Below are 12,575 nucleotides of genomic sequence, written 5' to 3' on the forward strand. Positions count from 1 at the left end.
CACCCTCTCCTCCCATCTCCCTATGTCCATATATCTATTCTCTATGTCTGTTTCTCCATTGCTTCCCTGTAAATAAATTCTTCAGTACCATTTTTCTAGATTCCATACATATTTGTTAGAATATGATATTTATCTTTCTCTTTCTGACTCACTTCACTCTGTATAAAAGACTAGGTTCATCCACCTCATCAGAACTGACTCAAATGTGTTCATTTCTATGGCTGAGTAATATTCCATTGTGTATATGTACCACTACTTTATCCATTCATTTCTATGGCTGAGTAATATTCCATTGGGTATATGTACCACTACTTTATCCATTCATCTGTCGATGGACATCTAGCTTGCTTCCATGTTCTAGCTATTGTAAACAGTGCTGCAGTGAGCAATGGGATACATGTGTCTTCCTCAATTTTGGTTTCCTCAGGGTATATGTCTAGGAGTGGGATTGCTGGGTCATATGGTGGTTTTATTCCTAGTTTTGTAAGGACTCTCCATATTATCTTCCATAGTGACTGTACCAACTTACACTCCCACCAACAGTGCAAGAGCATTCCCTTTTCTCCGCACCCTCTCTAGCATTTATTCTTTGTAGACCTTTTGATGATGGTCATTCTGACCAGTGTGAGCGGATATCTCATTGTAGTTTTGATTTGCATTTCTCTAATAATGAGCGATGTTGAGCATCTTTCCATGTGTTTGTTAGCCATCTGTTTGACTTCTTTGGAGAAATGTCTGCTTAGGTCTTTCTCCCACTTTTGGATTGGGTTACTTGTTTTTCTGGCATTGAGTTGTATGAGCTGCCTGTATATTTTGGAAATTAATCCTTTGTCAGTTGTTTCATTTGCTATTATTTTCTCCCATTCTGAGAGTTGCCTTTTCACCTTGCTTATAGTTTCCTTTGTTGTGCAAAAGCTTTTAAGTTTAATCAGGTCCCACTGTTTGCTTTTGTTCTTATTTCCATTACTCTAGGAGGTGGGGCATAGAGAATCTTGCTTTGATTTATGTCATTGAGTGTTCTGCCTGTGTTTTCCTCTAAGAGTTTTATAGTTTCTGGTCTTACACTTAGGATTTTAATCCATTTTGAGTTTATCTTTGTATATTTTGTTAGGAAGTGTCCTAATTTCATTCTTTTACATGTAGCTGTCCAGTTTTCCCAGCAATATTTATTTTAGAGACCAGATTGTTTTTTAACTATATATATATATATATATATATGTATATATATATATATATAAATTTATTTGGTGGCTTAGACTATAAAGAATCTGCTTTATTGTGGGGATTCAAACATAACCCTTGGGTTGGAATACAACCACTGTTCATTGGCAAGATTACAAGGATGCCACCACCTTGAACAAAAACTACTCAGGGAATATATGAGTGACAGAATTTGAATTATCATCATTAAATGTGCTCTGGTAACAAATACATATGCATATATATATATATAATAAGTAAATATAATTAATATATAAAAGAAAGTGCTGGTCACTCAGTTGTGTTTGACTCTTTGTGACCCCATTGACTATATAGCCCACCAGGTTCCTCTGTCCATGGAATTCCTTTGTAATTCTGTTTCCAAATTATAACCCTTGTTTAAAAATGGAATTTAAACATAATGGCAGAAACGATATTGAACTTGGAATTAAGGGTGTTGAGTTCTGCTCATTAAGTATTTCTCAAATAGACTCTCTGAATCAGAAGCATTGGGAGTATTGCTAAAATGCAGACTCCCAAAATCTGACCAAACACATTAAATTCTAGTCTTTGATGACATGTGGGTAGCTGTATTTTTCAGTCACCTTAAGTGAGTCTTATGCACTCTAAAGTTCAAGATCCTCTTTTCCTATATCTGTTTCCTAAATTTTCCTTAAGTTTCTTTTATTTCCTATTGATATAAACAGCTCTGTTGATTCCATTGGTCTTTAAATACCATATTTGGGGCACAGCAGTCATTTTTAATATTATTATTTCTTCTATAAAATAAAAAATTAAAATCTGTAAATATAGTTAATGATGAATAAAGTTGTAGTCATTTCCTTATGAGCTATTTTGAACTAAAATTTCAGAAAAATTTAATGCTGTGTGATTTCCCTTGCTCCTGATTTCTGTAGGGCTTCCCTGACGGCTCAGCAGTAAATAATCTGCCTGCCATGCAAGACTCAGGAGATGTGGGTTTGATCTCTGGTCAGCAATCATTTAGTGCTGTACGATTTCCCTTACTCCTGACTTTTAGAACATACAAAAAATTTTCTTCCCATAAAAAATATAATATTGGTGTTATGTTATGCCCTTAGAAGAAGATCTATAACAGAGATAAAGGAGATACACAATCTTAACGATCACACTGCCACCAAATCCTATAAGGATTCCACAGTCAGGTTTTATTTCAACAAGATTTTGGTACTGAAGAAAAGCACTGAAAATAAAACGAGAATGATTGAAGAGCTTTGAAGAAGGATGAAGAGAATAATAAAATGAACTTATTGAGAGAGGTGCTAAAATCAAAGATAATGATGAATCTTCACTCCTGTGTTAATACCACAAGCTTCATAAGGGCAGCAGATTCTTAGAAAATTCCTGAGTACCATTTTAGCTTGATTTTAAAAATATACATTACTGCTTCTTATTAACATATTTTTTCTCCTATTCCATATTATTCTGACTGAATTGTAGGGGAAAAGCACATAATTCCTTTGTAAAAATAAGGAAACAACAGTATGAAAGAATTTTTTCTTTTTTTTTAATTGTAGAGGAAGAAAAGAGGATATAGACCTGAAATTGAGTATTCTTTATGTGGTTGTCTGAGATAATTGAGTGTTGCTCAGCTGGTAAAAAATCTGCCTGCAATGCAGGAGACCCTGTTTTGATTCCCAGGTTGGAAAGATCCCCTGGTGAAGGGATAGGCTATGCACTCCGATATTCTTGCCTGGAGAATTCCATGGACAGAGGAGCCTGGCGAGCTACAGCCCATGGGGTCCTGAAGAGTCAGACATGACTGAGCAGCTATCACTTCACTTCATGACCAAAACAGTGTTACTGGTCCCCATGCCCTAAATATCTTCCTATCTCATCTGCTAAAAGTTTTACACTGAGGAGATTAGATTATAATTTTTCATCAAAGATAATATTAATTGGAAAAATATAAAAACAGAATGTTCAGCCTGAGACCTTTATGGAAGAAAAGATATAATTTACTTTTGTCTTGGGGAAAATGTGATGTGTGTAGATTAGTCACTTGTAAAAATCACTAACTGAACATAAATCTTCCTTTTCCCTCTACCATTATGGTACTCTTACAACATGGGACCCTTGGGTTAGATGTGAGATTTTTAGCTTTAGCAATTGACTTTCAATTTAGTATAAAGTGGTTTTTCACATTTCATAAAATGCATAGTTTATATGATAAAGAACTTAAATTGTAATACTAGACATAACTAAGAATATTTCAGGGTATGTTTATCACTTCTGAAATATTGGCTTATAACAACCAATTAAAAGAAACAAATCACAGCCCTAGAGTTTTTGTAGTCTCAGATGTCAGAAGCATTCTTCCTTGAAAGTGGATAAACAAATAATTATGAAATATTTATAAGAAATGTTAACATACCAAAAATCAGTGGCTCTGAGGCACTTTCTCCAAGTGCCCCTTTTAAAGAACTCATCAATCTGTTTGGCCTCTGTCTATTAGACACATGATATTATCCAACACGTATCTTTTGCACTGTGTTTTCTTCTAATCCTTCTGATAATAGATATAAAGCAGATTTCCAATGAATGCCCTAGTCAAAAGACAGAAGTATAGTAAAAGAACAACAAGAAGAAACATGAGGATAACTATTAAGCTACAACTGAAAATAAATTATCAATTATTAGAAAATGATTAGTACATAATCTACTGATTGTGTATGTTATTTTCAGGATAAGATTGTAAGGCTTTTACCCACCAGAAATGACTGAATATGTCTCTACTGTTGTAGTTTTTTCAATTGTCCAGCAGATGTTGGCAATTTGATCTCTGGTTCCTCTGCCTTTTCTAAAACCAGCTTGAACATCTTCAAGTTCACGGTTCATGTATTGTTGAAGCCTGGCTTAGAGAATTTTGAGTATTACTTAACTAGTGTGTGAGATGAGTGTAACTGTGTGGTACTTTGAGAATTCTTTGGCATTGCCTTTCTTTGGGATTGGAACTGTTTTTGTTGTTTAGTAACCAAGTTGTGTCCAGCTCTTTGCAACCCTATGGACTCTAACCTACCAGGCTCCTCTGTCCACGGGATTTCCAGGCAAGAATACTGGAGTGGGTTGCCATTTTCTTCTTCAGGGGATCTACCCTACCCAGGAATGGAACCCACGTCTCTTGCATCTACTGCACTGGTGGATGGATTCAGGAAATCCCACTAAAGAGTATTACTTAGAGCAAATTTTGAACAGCTAGAATTTGAAACACTTTTGTTTCATGTTTACTAAGCCAGTGTTATTTGCCAACATGAGGTATTTTCTGAGCATGAAATTTCTAGTTATGTCATGTGTAACTTTTCTAATTCCAACAGCCATTTGACACTTTGTTCCTGATCATGGACTAGTAGAAGTGAATTCTGTATCTTTGGCAAAGGAATATAACCTTTCTTTGTCTAACTGTTGTAAAATTTCTTCTCATTGACAGCAGTAATGTCCAAAGTAGTCTTATCAAGGTACATATGGTACAGATGGAACAAATATGAAATAATTTATGCATACTTGACTGTGTCCTACACTTTATCCAATGAAGATGAATTGCTGTACTTTGCAGGGGTGCGTTGTCTCTCTCCCTCAAATTCATTCTTAGTAGATTTCAAGACCTTGGTCTTAGGTCTACTGAAAAATGTGTTTTAATATAGTTCTACTGTTTTTCTACTTTCTGATGTCTGCTACATGATGGATCATTGCAGGGTTCCTCTAGGGAATCTTGGTTGAATTCCATTTTGGTCAAAACTCGGCATACACAAGATTTAGATTTCTCTTAATATTACTTGTTCTTTTGTGGTTTATACTGAAAGATTTCCAACTGTGTATGTGGTAGTCAAGCTTTTGATATCTATGATTTAACTCTATTTTTCTTTTGCATGTGTATCATTTTATGAGGTCACTAATGAACTTTCTACTAAAGTACTTTGGTTAAAGCATTTTAGTACAAAGAGTGGCTTTTAGGGATCAATAATTATGGCAAATAAAGTAATGCATTAATGTAGGAAAGGAGCATTTATCATTAACTTCATGAATGCACATTATCGTGCAGCTTAATGGACAAGCTCACTTCAATCTGTCACTCTGTAGAGTGTTATCCTTCATATCTGACTGCTGCTTTTATCAGCAAAGTGTTACAGCAAAGAATTAAGAGTTTTTAAGAAGCCAAAGAAAGACTATGTGATCTCACCCTTAAGCCTCAGGGAAATATTTTGCATAAAATCTGTTCCCTGATGCTTTTAAGTTTAGGGTTGTGAAGGTTCTTTGATTTTTCTTGTTTGATTCTGCCAATGTGCTGAAAGGTCAAATGGGAAAGACAATTAAGTAATTTGGATACTGAAAGACTTATTGTTCCAAAACTTAAGTAGTACACATTCCATTTCTAAAGAAGTCCATAATCATTCCTATTTGGGTGAAAAGAAAACCTTCAGCCAAAACTATTACAGATATATTGCAGTATAACTGTCAATCTACTTAGGATCCAGAGATTTAATTTTAAAGTACTTAAAAATATTTTAATCTTGCTCTATAATTGAAAAATCAAAACGTAGTCTTGTGTAAACAACAGAAGATCTCTAAGGTGTTTGAAATCAGTGAACTAGATTTTCTTTTTATAGCAGTTCTTGTTCCTTGTGCAGCAGAAAGGAAGGGATCCCATTGATATTGTTATCCATATCTTATCCCATTTTAATAGTGAAGCTACCAAAGATTGAAGAATGTAACCAACTTGTTGAATTTTACATAAATAAGTGATAGAACAATTCAGGTATTTTGATTTAGAGCAAAAAGCTAAATGGTACAAAAATCAGAGGAAATTATAGATTAGATAATCCCCAAACCCAAAATAACAACACAAGCTTTGCCTCTAGTTGCTTAGAAAAACCCTTCTACTACTTTCATGTATTTTGTGAAATTATCAGTTCTTAAATGTTCAGAACAAGTAAGAGATTTCCTTCCTGGTGTGTAATTATGAGTATATACTAAAATGAATAAATAGCATTAAATTTAAAACTTTTCAATTCCAGATAAGGTTTTTACTGAAGAATTAGGCATTTTACTGAAGAATTTAGGCACTAAAGTATTTTAAAATGTTTATTTTGATTTATATTAATATTTGGGACTTCCAGGTGGCTCAGTGGTAGAGAATCTGCTTGCCAACGCAGGAGAAGTGGGATTGATCCCTGGGTTGAGATCTCCTGGAGTAGGAAATGGCAAGCCACTCCAGTATTCTTGCTTGCAAAATTCCATGGACAGAGGAGCCTAGTGGGCTACAGTCCATGGGGTCACAAAGAGTCAGACACAACTGTACAACTTAACACACACACAATCTCTTTTGTAGGTTATATCTATCTCATTAAGAATGGCTCATTTTATTTTAAGCTTAATTTACTTTTCTTTTAATCAAAAGCCTCTTCAACATCTGAGATTGCATTATATTTTCAAACTTGATCTATTAATTTAACCATATAATGCTGTAATTATTTATTGGAATATTCACTCCTTTGCTCCTCCCCACTTCTTTTTTCAGTAAAAAATACATTATATGCCTGTCATAGACTATTCCTTTAATGTAAACATTTTAATCTTTAAATGTAAATGTTAGTTGATGAAATTGGTCTTTGATTATTTTCTTTGAAATAGTCTTCAAAAGATATGTGAAACACTTATTGAGTTTTTTTCAGAAACTATATTCTATAGTGGAGAAGGCAATGGCACCCCACTCCAGTACTCTTGCCTTGAAGGATCTAGATTTGTGCCTGGCAATTCTCCCAAAATATAGTTAAGCTTTTTCTTTCTTCTTTTTTTTTTTTGATAAGACATATGGAAGTCTAGCAAACAAAAATAAAGAACAGTCTTTGCAAATTATACACTTAGTGGCGAAGTGTACCTCATTTTCAGTATTATCAAGACACATTTAGTATCAGTCTATTTAAAGGACTATTCCAAAGAAAAATAATAGAAAATAAACTTGGATAGCTAATATTAATGCTTACATATATTTTTTTTCAAATCTGGAACTCAATTTCATGACAACTGTCTTTAAGTGTGTTGTATTTATCATTTATTACTTATTATTATCTCTTATTTTGGTTAAAGCAAACTATAAGGAAATACCTGGAGTCATCGATAAATAGTCTTTGATGTGATAATCCCTTTGGTGGGAAACATATTCTTCTCACAGTTTACTACTAAGTCAAAATTAGATCAATAGATCTTGTAATCAATTCTGTATGGCTGCAATGGTCAATAAAGAACCATCTAACTACAACAGCACCTGAAAAAAAGCAGGAAGTATATATGTTGCTGGTGGCAAATGAAAACATCTTGTCTTTCTTAACCCCCCTAAGAATATTTTGCATTTAGTGGTAATTGTAAAGTTGAAGCTGCATAAAATTTCCTGCATAAAATTTATTGTTAATCCAGTCAATGGAAAACACTATTCAAGGCAGTCATAAGAATGAAATATAAACACATCTTATTTTGAAGACTCAAGTATATAGAATTATTTCAGAACTAAATGAAAACACCATGAATAAAGAATTATTTGAAAGGTAGATGTTTTTGCAGTATTGGAATATATCAGAATATCAGACAGTTAAGAATATTATAGGTATCAGCTTTAGGAAAATATTTGTTGTTGTTATTCAATGGCTAAGTCATGTTTGACTCTTTGTGACCCCATGGATTGCAGCATGCCAGGCTAGCCTGTCCTTCACTATCTCGTGGAGTTTGCTCAAACTCATGTCCATTGAATCAATGATGCCATCCAACCATCTCATCCTCTGTCACCCTCTTTTCCACTTGCCCTCAATCTTTCCTAATATCATGGTCTTTTCCAGTGAGTTGGCTCTTTGCATCAGGTGGCCAAAATATTTGAGTTTCAGCCTCAACATCAGTCCTTCCAATGAATATTCAGGGTTGATTTCCTTTGGGATTGAGTGGTTTGATCTCCTTGCTGTCCAGGAGATTCTCAAGAGTATTCTCTAGCACCACAATTCAAAAGCATCATTCTAGAATAAGAAAATAATGGATTGGTCAAAAAATTTGTTTGGGTTTTTCTATAGCATCTTACAGAAAAACCCAAAGGAATGTTTTGCCACCCCAATAATTCCATGTAGATGGTTTCATGATAAATTATCATGTTGATGGCAGTGTGGGTTGGGATAAAGTGAGGAAAGTTCTTTATTTTTTTATAATTTTCCTGTGGTATCAACACTCATTATGAGGATATCTCACTTTTACTTTTTATTTAGGTAAAGAAAAGTTGATTATCTAACTTTTTGATCCAGTATTCCAAACAAGTGCTTCCCAGATGGCACTAGTGGTAAAGAATCTTCCTGCCAAGGCAGGAGGCATGGAGGGCATGGGTTCGATCCCTGGGTTGGGAAGGTCCCCTGGAGTAGGAAATGGCAACCCACTCAAGTATTCTTGCTGGAATAATCCCGTGGACAGAGGAACCTGACAGGCTACAATCCATGGGGTCACAAAGAGTAGGACCTGAGTGACTGGGAACTCATGCATACCAAGTCCCATGCTGAAATTTCTGACATTCCTAATGTTCAAAAGAATGCGAGGTAGTGATCTTTTCAATGGGTGTAGACATTTAAAATGCTAATAGGTTAAGGCTGGCAAGTTTCTAACAAATCTGGCACATTGAATGTGAATTTATATACCTCTAGGAAAACACTTTGGCTATATATATCATAAACCATACAGAAGTTTATACTCTTTAATTCTCTAATTCTACTGTTGAAAATTTGCCCTGAGGAAACTATGCAAACTAGTACAGCCACTATGGAGAACAGTGTGGAGATTCCTTGAAAAACTGGAAATAGAACTGCCTTATGACCCAGCAATCCCACTACTGGGCATACACACTGAGGAAACCAGGATCAAAAGAGACACATGTACCCCAATGTTCATCTCAGCACTGTTTCTAGTAGCTAGGACATGGAAGCAACCTGGATGTCCATCAGCAGATGAATGGATAAGAAAGCTGTGGTACATATACACAATGGAGTATTACTCAGCCATTAAAAAGAATACATTTGAATCAGTTCTAGTGAGGTGGATGAAACTGGAGCCGATTATACAGAGTGAAGTAAGCCAGAAAGAAAAACACCAATACAGTATACTAATGCATATATATGGAATTTAGAAAGATGGTAATGATAACCCTGTATGTGAGATAGCAAAAGAGACACAGATGTATAGAACAGTCTTTTGGACTCTGTGGGAGAGGGAGAGGGTGGGATGATTTGGGAGAATGGCATTGAAACATGTATAATATCATATAAGAAATGAATCACCAGTCTAGGTTCAATGCAGGATACAGGATGCTTGGGGCTGGTGTACTGGGATGACCCAGAGGGATGGTATGGGGAGGGAGGGGGGTTCAGGATTGGGAACACGTGTACACCCGTGGTGGATTCATGTTGATGTATGGCAAAATTAATACAATATTGTAAAGTAATTAGCCTCCAACTAAAATAAATGAATTTAAATTAAAATAAAAGCAATAAATAAATAAATAAAAGGAGGGGAAAAAAGGCTATGAGCAGCTGTGTCAGGCCACTGAGCCTCCATGCCAGAGGTGAGTGCTGGGATCCAGGCACCACAATCCCGAAGACCCAGGCCCTCCGATACCTCCAGCCTGGGAATCAGTGGCATCCACGGTGGGAGTTGCAACTGCCTTGGCTCCTCTTGTATACTTCACCTCACATTGCTAAGAGCTTGTCCCAGGCACAGGGACACCCCTTTCGTCCTCCCTCCGAGGATCGCTGAACTGATGGACAGCCCAGTGACCAAGGGGCGTTCTGCGGGCAGTGGCAAGGTGGTCCTCTGTGATGCTACCCAGCATTCTTTGCCTGTGGACTAAATAACTCTGCAAGCCTGTGGACTGTGGTGATGGCTGAGAGCCTTTGAAACTAAAGCAGACTCTTTCTTGGAGAGCTGGGAGTCTCTGTATATGTTCCAAGGAGGCTGTTTGGTTAGTCTCACAAATTGAGAATACCTCACCACCCCTGCTGATTCTCCCTGCATGAGTGTACATGAATGGTGCTCTTGAGCACTTTCTGTGAGTACCACTTACACCTGTTCCTGGGGACACTTTTCTTTAAAGGATCAGCAAGCATTCAGTTCACTTGCAGATTCGTGGGGTTGTTGCACACCAGATACTGCCTGTCTCACTAAGACAAGAGATCAAGCCCTGAGCCTTTGCAGTGGGAACACTGACTCTAAGACCCTAGACTACTGGAGAACTAACCCTAGGGGGTATCTAATAGTGAGAACTCACACAAAGGAAACCACTTGAATTCAAGACCTGGTATCACCCAACAACCAGTAGCACCCTGTTCAGGATACCTCTTCCAAATAACAAACAGAACAAAAATACAAACTCAGTCATCAGCAGACAGGATTGCCACCTCACTCAGCCTTGCCCATCAGAGGAAGAACAAGCAAACAAACAAACTCAGCACAAACCTCACCCTATCCTAAGCTAACACAAACCACTGCACCAACCTTAGGAGGGCAGAAACCAAAAGGAAGAAAGGATTCAACCTTGAAACCTGGGAAAAGGAGACCTCAAACACAATAAATTTTTAAAAATTAATGAAAAGACAGAGAAATACTGCACAAATGAAGGAACAAACTAGAAACACAGACGTCCAAATAAATGAAGAGGAAATAGGCAAACTGCCTAAAAATGAATTCAGAATGGTGGTAAAGATGATCAAAACCCTTGAAAACAGAATGGAGAAAATGCAAGAATCAATTAACAAAGACCTAGAAGGATTGAAGAATAAACATACAGAGACAAACAACACAATTACTGAAATTAAAAATACTCTAGAAGGAATCAATAGCAGAATATCTGAAGCAGAAGAATGAATCAATGAGCTGGAAGATAAAGTGGTGGAAATAACTTCTGAAGAGGAGAATAAGTTAAAAGAATGAAAAGAACTGCAAGGAGAAACATGCCAAGACATAATAATCAAACCAACAAAGATGAAACACAAAGTAGGAAAATTAAAAGCAGCAAGGGAAAAGCAACAAGTAACATACAAGGGAACCCTATACACTTAACAGCTGATCTTTCAGCAGAAACTCTGCAGGTGAGAAGGGAGTGGCAGGATATATAAGTATTGAAAGGGAAGAATCTACCAGGCAAGGATCTCATTCAAAATTGATGGAGAAATCAAAAGGTTTTCAGACAAGCAAAAGTTAAGAGAATTCATTACCACCAAACCAGCTTTACAAAAAATGTTAAAGAGACTTATATAGTCAAGAAATACAAGAGAGGAAAAAAAAACCCTACAAAATCAATGGCCAAACAATTCAGAAAATGGCAATGGGAACATATATATCAATAGCTACTTTAAATGTAAATGAATTAAGTGCTCCAACCAAAAGACACAGACCGGCTGAATGGATACAAAAACAAGGCCCATATATATATGCTGCCTAGAAGAAATCCATTTCAGACCTAAAGACACATATAGACTGAAAGTGAGATGGAAAAATATATTCCATGCAAGTGGAAAGCAAAGGAAAGCTGGAGTAGCAATCCTCATATCAGACAAAAGAGATCTTAAAATAAAGAATATTACAAGAGATAAGGAAAGGCACTGCATAATGATCAAGGGATCAATTCAAGAGGAAGACATAACAATTGTAAATATCCATGGACTCAACATAGGAGCACCTCAATACATAAGACAAATACTAACAGACATAAAAGGAGAAATTGATGGTAGCACAATAATAATAGATTTTAACACCCCATTCACACCAATGGACATATCATCAAAACAGTAAATTAATAAGGAAACACAAGTCTTAAATAATACATTAACTGAGATGGATCTCATTGATATTTTCAGGACATCCCATCCAAACGCAGAAGAATACATTTGCACTTCTCAAGTGCACATGGAACATTCTCCAGGATAGACCACATCTTGGGTCACAAGTCAAACCTCAGTAAATTTAAGAAAATTGAGATCATAGCAAGCATCTTTTCTGACCACAATGCTATGAGACTAGATATCAATGACAAGAAAAAAAAAAAAAAAACAAGTGTAAAAAAAAAAAAAAACACTTGGAGATTAAACAGTATGTTTCTAAAGAACCAACAGGTTACCGAAGAAATCAAAAGGGAAATCAAAACATTTCTAGAAACAAATGACAATGAAAACACAACACAAAGCCAATGGGATGCAGCAAAAGCAGTTCTAAGAGGGAAGTTTATAGCAATACAATCCTACTTCAAGAAACAAGAAAAACATCGAGTAAACAACCTAACTTTACACCCAAAACAACTAGAAAAAGAACAAAACACCCCCAAA

The sequence above is a fragment of the Oryx dammah genome, unplaced genomic scaffold (genome assembly GCF_014754425.2).
Source record: "Oryx dammah isolate SB20612 unplaced genomic scaffold, SCBI_Odam_1.1 HiC_scaffold_3, whole genome shotgun sequence".
Taxonomy (NCBI): Eukaryota; Metazoa; Chordata; class Mammalia; order Artiodactyla; family Bovidae; genus Oryx; species Oryx dammah.